The sequence below is a fragment of the Oncorhynchus mykiss genome, chromosome 12, assembly GCF_057628025.1.
Source record: "Oncorhynchus mykiss isolate SJ-2025 chromosome 12, ASM5762802v1, whole genome shotgun sequence".
NCBI classification, from domain to species: domain Eukaryota; kingdom Metazoa; phylum Chordata; class Actinopteri; order Salmoniformes; family Salmonidae; genus Oncorhynchus; species Oncorhynchus mykiss.
In genome coordinates this window covers 35,429,911-35,439,753 of record NC_143033.1, presented here as the reverse complement: position 1 = coordinate 35,439,753, position 9,843 = coordinate 35,429,911, and the positions used below count along the sequence as shown (strand labels likewise).

The following is a 9,843-nucleotide window of genomic DNA, read 5'->3' as shown; positions in this document are numbered from 1 at the left end:
GTGAGTACCTATCTCTTTGTATGTGCACAGAAGTTACATGTTTTGAAAATATAGCAGAACTTTGGGTTACGCTTAGCTGCCACTTTAGCGTACTGTACTATAGGGTGCGAATTACCCTTTGCAAGATGGCGGCTTGGTTGAGAAATCATAGGTGAAATATTGTAGCCAACAACACAATGTCGTTTTACGGTATGCGATGTTTTTATGTACTTTATAACGGGTCAAGTATGCTGCATTTACATATTTATGCCAAATGAAGGCTACCGTTAATTTCAACAAAAAATGAAACGCACATATCCTTAAATTCAGCAACAAGCTATCGATATTGTAAACTAGCTAGCATGTAAGCTAACCAGGCAAAAAGCACCAGGCAGAGACTGCAGCGAGCATTGCCTATGCCAAGTTGCTACTAATGTTTGCAGCTGTAATCTTGTGTTGAATATTAACTAGATCAATCGTTTTAGACAATCGTAGTTAATAATTGATTTTCAGAGATGATGTGAAGGTTATATTTCTAGCTTGTAACGTAAACGTTATGCGCAAACTAGCTAGCTAGGCAATCATGTAATGTAAGTTAGCTCGCTAACATGATTACAAACTAGCTATTAATTGTAAACATCTGTATAACCAGCATCACCAACAAACACAAAAGTAACTATTTGAATCTTTCACGGAGACAGTATGTTTAGTCAACACATTGCTCTAATATCATATTCAGTGTGGTTTGTTGCAATCAGTGCTTGTTATTTATTCAGCCTGAACTACGTTTTTTCCTTGCAACTACAATTCAACATCTGGTCCTGTCTGTCAACAAACTGGTACCAAACGACAATAAGAGTCGTATTAGATATGTTCTGTATTGATGAGCAACTCAGTATTGAGTAGAATGTGAACCAAGTCCTCTAATGTCAGCTGGCCTAAAGATGCAGACTCAGATCATCCAGTTTATTTATGAAGTGCACACTTGACCTGTCTCATCGTCTCCGATAATATGGCCTCATTGGTTGTCAGTTTAACTATTTTATCGAACGTTACATTTTATGTAAAACAAATATAGGAATGAGGGAAGTGGAAGAGACTCATTCAATATTCTTATTGGTGGTTGTGACGTTGCGTTGCCTTAGGTTTTATCTGTTGCTAAATTATTGACAGGAGGATGGCATAGCCCGATGGAAGATAATTATTGTGCCATCCTTGTGGGCATGTAGAACAAGCATCAAAAAAGCACTGGGGAAAGCTGCCACCTTACCTTGTACATGCCGCTAGTGCATTTTGGTTTCTGTAGCCTATATCCAAGTTGTATCAGAGATTGTTCACAATCATGAGAGGGGTAGATTTGAGGATCCCTGTTTCATCATAGTCTAGGTAGTGTGTCATTTTCAAGTATGAAATCAGTGTTTCTGCGGGATATTTTATGCCAATTTATTGTTTATGCATTTGAAGGAAAAGCTCATAGGCAACTGCAACTTTGGAGAGCAACTGTGGCGATTTGGTTCCCTTCAAGAATCACCTATTTTTTTAGGGAAGCAGCATGACATTAGAGATGCACAGCAGTTCAGGATTTGTCTGACAGATTAATCCTGACAACAAAATGTGTCTTGTCATTCTTGTCTTCGCCATGTCTGTCTGGATGACACCTGTGTAACAGATGTTTTTGACAAATCCTAGATTTCAGAGGACATCAGATAAACATTCAGGCTTTCCCTCTCAAACTGAATCTGTACAGGCTGTCATCTGCATTAGTGTAACTCCGAAAAGGAAGATGGGGACCTTCGGTGCAAGGAGTTTTTCTAAATTACACTACTGTTCAAACGTTTGGGGTCACTTACAAATGTCCTTGTTTTTGAATGAAAATCACTTTTTTTTTGTCAATTTTTAAAATAATATAAAATTGATCAGAAATACAGTGTATACATTGTTAAAGTTCTTAATGACTATTGTAGCTGGGAATGGCAGATTTTTTTATTTTTTTTTGGTTAAATGGAATGTCTACAGAGGCCCATTATCAACAACCATCAATCCTGTGTTCCAATGCCACGTTGTGTTAGCTAATCCAAGTTTATCATTTTAAAAGGATAACTGATCATTAGAAAACCCCTTTGCAATTATGTTAGCACAGCTGAAAAATGTTGTACTGATTAAAGAAGCAATAAAACTGGCCTTCTTTAGACAATCTGAGTATCTGGAGCATCAGGATTTGTGGGTTCGATAACAGGCACAAAATGTCCAGAAACAAATAACTTTCTTCTGAAACTCGTCAGTCTATTCTTGTTCTGAGAAATTAAGGATATTCCAGAAACTGAAGCTCTCCTACAACACTGTGTACTACTCCCTTCACAGAACAGCGCAAACTGCCTCTAACCAGAATAGAAAGAGGAGTGGGAGGCCCCGGTGCACAACTGAGCAAGAGGACAAGTACATTAGAGTGTCTAGTTTGAGACACAGACACCTCGCAATTCCTCAACTGGCAGCTTCATTAAATAGTACCCGCAAAACACCAGTCTCAACAGTAAAGGGGCGATTCCAGGATGCTGGCCTGTCCGGTGTCTGTGTTCTTTTGCCCATTAACAATGTCTACACTGTATTTCAGATCAATTTGATGTTATTTTAATGGACGAGAACATTAGCTTTTCTTTCAAAACCAAGGGCATTTCTAACTGACCCCAAACTTTTGAACGGTAGTGTACATTAAAGCATGGCAATTCAAAATGTTTTGTTTGTAGTGTGCTCTTTTTATTGGACAAGGAGGTTTGCCCTCCACAATGAGGTTTGCTCCAGAGAGCCCCTCTGTTAATATTTACGTTGGGCTTGACCCTTGCAGCAGCCTCCTACAACACTGCTACCCTCTCGTCCAGACAGATATATAGGCCATTGATGGATGCTTGTCTATGCTAGTGATTTTCAACCTGTGGTCCACGGGGTTACTGCAGGTGGTCAGCTACATTTCTGTTCACATTTTCTTTCTTCTCACAATGATGTAAGTTGGCAGTATTACTGGTATTGTAATACATTTGACGTAAGTGCGTATTGTTTATAATATTAATCATAATAAGCCTTTAAAGGCCCACCTCAGAAGTTGCCACACCTATTTCAGGTAATTCCTGTCCTAAAGTGGAAATTCTTGTTTAGGTTCAAATCAAATTTATTTGTCACATACACATGGTTAGCAGATGTTAATGCGAGTGTAGCGAAATGCTTGTGCTTCTATTTCCGACAATGCAGTAATAACCAACGAGTAATCTAACCTAACAATTCCAAAACTACTTCCTTATACACACAAGTGTAAAGGGATAAATAATATGTACATAAAGATATATGAATGAGTGATGGTACAGAACGGCATAGGCAAGATGCAGTAGATATACATATGAGATGAGTAATGTAGGGTATGTAAACAAAGTGGCATAGTTTAAAGTGGCTAGTGATACATGTATTACATAAAGATGTTAAGAAGACATCGACCGATTATGATTTTTCAACGCCGATACCGATTATTGGAGGACCAAAAAAGCAGATACCGATTAATTGGCCTATTTAAAAAAAAAATATATATATATATATATACAGTGCCTTGCGAAAGTATTCGGCCCCCTTGAACTTTGCAACCTTTTGCCACATTTCAGGCTTCAAACATAAAGATATAAAACTGTATTTTTTTGTGAAGAATCAACAACAAGTGGGACACAATCATGAAGTGGAACGACATTTATTGGATATTTCAAACTTTTTTAACAAATCAAAAACGGAAAAATTGGGCGTGCAAAATTATTCAGCCCCTTTACTTTCAGTGCAGCAAACTCTCTCCAGAAGTTCAGTGAGGATCTCTGAATGATCCAATGTTGACCTAAATGACTAATGATGATAAATACAATCCACCTGTGTGTAATCAAGTCTCCGTATAGATGCACCTGCACTGTGATAGTCTCAGAGGTCCGTTAAAAGCGCAGAGAGCATCATGAAGAACAAGGAACACACCAGGCAGGTCCGAGATACTGTTGTGAAGAAGTTTAAAGCCGGATTTGGATACAAAAAGATTTCCCAAGCTTTAAACATCCCAAGGAGCACTGTGCAAGCGATAATATTGAAATGGAAGGAGTATCAGACCACTGCAAATCTACCAAGACCTGGCCGTCCCTCTAAACTTTCAGCTCATACAAGGAGAAGACTTTTCAGAGATGCAGCCAAGAGGCCCATGATCACGCTGGATGAACTGCAGAGATCTACAGCTGAGGTGGGAGACTGTCCATAGGACAACAATCATTCGTATATTGCACAAATCTGGCCTTTATGGAAGTGTGGCAAGAAGAAAGCCATTTCTTAAAGATATCCATAAAAAGTGTTGTTTAAAGTTTGCCACAAGCCACCTGGGAGACACACCAAACATGGGGAAGAAGGTGCTCTGGTCAGATGAAACCAAAATTGAACTTTTTTGGCAACAATGCAAAACGTTATGTTTGGCGTAAAAGCAACACAGCTGAACACACCATCCCCACTGTCAAACATGGTGGTGGCAGCATCATGGTTTGGGCCTGCTTTTCTTCAGCAGGGACAGGGAAGATGGTTAAAATTGATGGGAAGATGGATGGAGCCAAATACAGGACCATTCTGGAAGAAAACCTGATGGAGTCTGCAAAAGACCTGAGACTGGGATGGAGATTTGTCTTCCAACAAGACAATGATCCAAAACATAAAGCAAAATCTACAATGGAATGGTTCAAAAATAAACATATCCAGGTGTTAGAATGGTCCAGACCTGAATCCAATCGAGAATCTGTGGAAAGAACTGAAAACTGCTGTTCACAAATGCTCTCCATCCAACCTCACTGAGCTCGAGCTGTTTTGCAAGGAGGAATGGGAAAAAATGTCAGTCTCTCGATGTGCAAAACTGATAGACATACCCCAAGCGACTTACAGCTATAATCGCAGCAAAAGGTGGCGCTACAAAGTATTAACTTAAGGGGGCTGAATAATTTTGCACGCCCAATTTTTCCGTTTTTGATTTGTTAAAAAAGTTTGAAATATCCAATAAATGTCGTTCCACTTCATGATTGTGTTCCACTTGTTGTTGATTCTTCACAAAAAAATACAGTTTTATATCTTTATGTTTGAAGCCTGAAATGTGGCAAAAGGTCGCAAAGTTCAAGGGGGCCGAATACTTTCGCAAGGCACTGTGTGTGTATGTGTATATATATATATATATATATATATATATATATTTGTAATAATGACAATTACAACAATACTGAATGAACACTTATTTTAACTTAATATAATACATAAAATCAATTTAGCCTCAAGTAGATAATGAAACGTTCAATTTGGTTTAAATAATGCAAAAACAAAGTGTTGGAGAAGAAAGTAAAATTGCAATATGTGCTAACGTTTCAGTTCCTTGCTAAGAACATGAGAACATATGAAAGCTGGTGGTTCCTTTTAACATGAGTCTTCAATATTCCCAGGTAAGAAGTTTTAGGTTGTAGTTATTGTAGGACTATTTCCCTCTATACCATTTGTATTTCATTAACCTTTGACTATTGGATGTTCTTATAGGCACTTTAGTATTGCCAATGTAACAGTATAGCCTCCGTCCCTCTCCTCGCTCCTCCCTGGGCTCGAACCAGCAACACAATGACAACAGCCACCACATCGAAGCAGCGTTACCCATGCAGAGCAAGGGGAACAACCACTCCAAGGCTCAGAGCGAGTGAAGTTTGAAACGCTATTAGCGCGCGCTAACTAGCCAGCCATTTCACTTCGGTCACACCAGCCTCATCTCAAGAGTTGATAGGTTTGAAGTCATAAACAGTGCAAGTCTCTCAAAGCACTTCATGATGACGGAAGTGAGTGCTACGGGGCGGTAGTCGTTTAGCTCAGTTACCTTAGCTTTCTTGGGAACAGGGACAATGGTGGCCCTCTTGAAGCATGTGGGAACAGCAGACTGGGATAAGGATTGATTGAATATGTCCGTAAACACACCAGCCAGCTGGTCCGCGCATGCTCTGAGGACGCGGCTGGGGATGCCGTCTGGGCCTGCAGCCTTGCGAGGGTTGACACGTTTAAATGTTTTATTCACGTCGGCTGCAGTGAAGGAGAGTCCGCAGGTTTTGGTTGCGGGCCGTGTCAGTGGCACTGTATTGTCCTCAAAGCGGGCAAAAAAGTTATTTAGTCTGCCTGGGAGCAAGACATCCTGGTCTGAGACGGGGCTGGTTTTCTTTTTGTAATCCGTGATTGACTGTAGACCCTGCCACATACCTCTTGTGTCTGAGCCGTTGAATTGTGACTCTACTTTGTCTCTATACTGACACTTAGCTTGTTTGATTGCCTTGCGGCAGGAATAGCTACACTGTTTGTATTCGGTCATGTTTCCGGTCACCTTTCCCTGGTTAAAATCAGTGGTATGCACTTTCAGTTTCACGCGAATGCTGCCATCAATCCACGTTTTCTGGTTTGGGAATGTTTTAATTGTTGCTATGGGAATGACATTGTCAATGCACTTTCTAATGAACTCGCTCACCGAATCAGTGTATTCGTCAATGTTGTTGTTAGACGCAATGCGGAACATATCCCAGTCCACGTGATCAAAGCAGTCTTGAAGTGTGGAATCGGATTGGTCGGACCAGCGTTGAACAGACCTGAGCGCGGGAGCTTATTGTTTTAGTTTCTGCCTGTAGGCAGGGAGCAACAAAATGGAGTCGTGGTCAGCTTTTCCGAAAGGAGGACGGGGGAGGGCCTTATATGCATCGCGGAAGTTAGAATAGCAATGATCCAAGGTTTTACCAGCCCTGGTTAAACCAGCCCTGGTTGCGCAATTGATATGCTGATACAATTTTGGGAGTCTTGTTTTCAGATTAGCCTTGTTAAAATCCCCAGTTACAATGAATGCAGCCTCAGGTTACAAATCGGAGATTGATGCAGGCTGCTAATATCTATTCAGAAATTGGGTGTGGGAACGTTGTGATTTCCACATGTAGCAGAGAAACACACTGGGCACTGACTGCCAGCTGCCAGTGTACCTAGCTTTCATGCTAACCTTAGCGAGCTAATGAAAGTGCTGACCCCAATTAATCGATTGTTTGGCCGACAGACTATTGGTTGACCAAGTTTAAAAAAAAATTGTAGAGCAGTAGAAAATATATTTTTAATGGCACACAAGACACCTATCTCAGTGAACTAATCCATTGCGGATGGCACAGTCCAAGAAAAAAATGGTGTGTGGTTAAAATGCACAATGCACTTCCCTCAACAGAATGCACTCTCTTCTGCCAATTTGTGCACATTTATTGTTTCATAACATCGTTGTGTGAATTATTTGCATTTGATTGTTAGTCTATCAATTCTCCATTTAAATATACAGTTTAAGTCGGAAGTTTACATGCACCGTAGCCAAATATATTTAAACTTTTTCACAATTCCTGACATTTATTCCTAGTAAAAATTCCCTGTCTTAGGTTAGTTAGGATCACCACTTTATTTTAAGAATGTGAAATGTCAAAATAATAGTAGAGAGAATGATTTCTTTCTTTCATCACATTCCCAGTGGGTCAGAAGTTTACATATACTAATTGAGTTTATGGTAGCATTGCCTTTAAATTGTTTAACTTGGGTCAAATGTTTCGGGGAGCCTTCCACAAGCTTCCCACAATAAGTTGGGTGAATTTTGGCCCATTGAGCTGGTGTAACTGAGTCAGGTTTGTAGGCCTCCTTGCTCGCACACTCTTTTTCAGTTCTGCCCACACATTTTCTATAGGATTGTGGTCAGGGCTTTGTGATGGCCACTCCAATACCTTAACTTTGTTGACCTTAAGCCATTTTGCTACAACTTTTGAAGTATTCTTGGGGTCATTGTCCATTTGCAAGACCCATTTGTGACCAAGCTATAACTTCCTGACTGATGTCTTGATGTTGCTTCAATATATCCACATACATTTCCTACCTCATGATGCCATCTATTTTGTGAAGTGCACCAGTCCCTCCTGCAGCAAAGCACCCCCACAGCATGATGCTGCCACCCCCATGCTTCACGGTTGGGATGGTGTTCTTCGGGCTTGCAAGCACCCCCCTTTTTCCTCCAAACATAACGATGGCCATTATGGCCAAACAGTTCTATTTTTGTTTCATCAGACCAGAGGACATTCAAAAAGTACGATATTTGTCCCCATGTGCAGTTGCAAACCGTAGTCTGTCAGTTTTTGAGCAGTGGCTTCTTCCTTGTTTAGGGGCCTTTCAGGTTATGTCGGTATAGGACTCGTTTTACTGTGGATATAGATACTTTTGTACCTGTTTCCTCCAACATCTTCACAAGGTCCTTTGCTGCTGTTCTGTGATTGATTTGCACCAAAGTACATTCATCTCTAGGAGACAGAACCCGTCTCCTTCCTGAGCGGTATGACGGCTGCGTGGTCCCATGGTGCTTATACCTGCGTACCATTGTTTGTACAGATGAACGTGGTACCTTCAGGCGCTTGGAAATTGCCCCCAAGGATGAACCAGACTTGTGGAGATCTATAATTTTTTATTTTCTGAGGTCTTGGCTGATTTCTTTTGATTTTCCCATAATGGCAAGCAAAGAGGCACTGAGTTTGAAGGTAGGCCTTGAAATACATACACCTCCAATTGACTCAAATTATGTTAATTAGCCTATCAGAAGCTTCTTAAGCCATGTCCATAATTTTCTGGAATTTTCCAAGCTGTTTTAAAGGCACAGTCAACTTAGTGTATGTAAACTTCTGACCGATTGGAATTGTGATACATTGAATTATAAGTCTGTAAACAATTGATGGAAAAATGACTTATGTCATGTACAAAGTAGATGTCCTAACCGACTTGCCAAAACTATAGTTCATTAACAAGAAATTTGTTGAGTGGTTGAAAAACAAGTTTTAATGATTCCAACCTAAGTGTATGTAGACTTCCGACTTCAACTGTAGTACATTTGCTGTTAATTCCTATAATTTCTCATTTCCAATGTTTGTTTGGTTACGGTCATTTCTGTTAATGCATTCAAAATATTATTTATTATTATTAGTCTTTTACCATTCTCATTGTCGGACTGGACACATTACTTGCAGAGTGCACAACCTATGCTTCTTGTGTGAAACAAGTTTTGGTTTATTTCATTGCCTTTTTGTGTTTTTTCAATTTAGTCATTGTCTTTTTGTTTGGAGTGCTCCTATCAATGTTGAGTAAGGACACACACCTAGTTTATGCTTAGAAGTAGGCCTATAGGCTACCTGTTCTGCCTGCAAATGGAGGCAAATGAATGTGCACATTTGGGGATCTGATTGGCTTAACGCACAACCACTATTGAGCTGTGGAGCCTCTGAATGTAATGTTTTCTTCTCCTCAAACAGCAAGCAAACTAAGTCTGTTTTTACAACCATTGAGAATGACAATAGTTCCTTAATGTATTTGATAAATCTTTCCAGCTCTCCCCATTTAGATAACCACTCTGCGTGAAAGGGAAAAACGTCATGCTTTGATCCAGTGGAAACGTCATAAAATAGGCCTACCTGATTACTCGTTATCCCTTGCGCAAATAGCCTACAGCTGTGTCTGTTCTGAGCTCACTGGCGCAGGAAAATCTGATGGCCCAGAATATTTTATAAAATGTTGCAAATTTTCTAGCTCAAGCTTCAGGCTGGACCCAAGTTAATATTTGTTTCAAGTTTGTTGCAGACAGGCCATGCATAGCCAATGTGATTTATAGGATATCTATTTTTATCAGGATATGTTCTACCTGCAGGCTGCAATGTTTAGATATGTTGGCTTTTTGTAGGTAATTTTTACATAGTTGGCAATAGAAGTTACTTTTTAGGTTGGTAGAATTAATTAACAATATGACAA

At 40.0% G+C, this 9,843-nt stretch overlaps 1 protein-coding gene across 12 annotated transcripts in view; it reads left to right on the top strand.

Moving 5' to 3' along the window:
- The window catches only part of ncor1 (nuclear receptor corepressor 1), a 124,287-nt gene that overhangs the window by 361 nt on the left and 114,083 nt on the right, over positions 1-9,843 (top strand). The gene's annotated exons all lie outside the window — the stretch shown is intronic.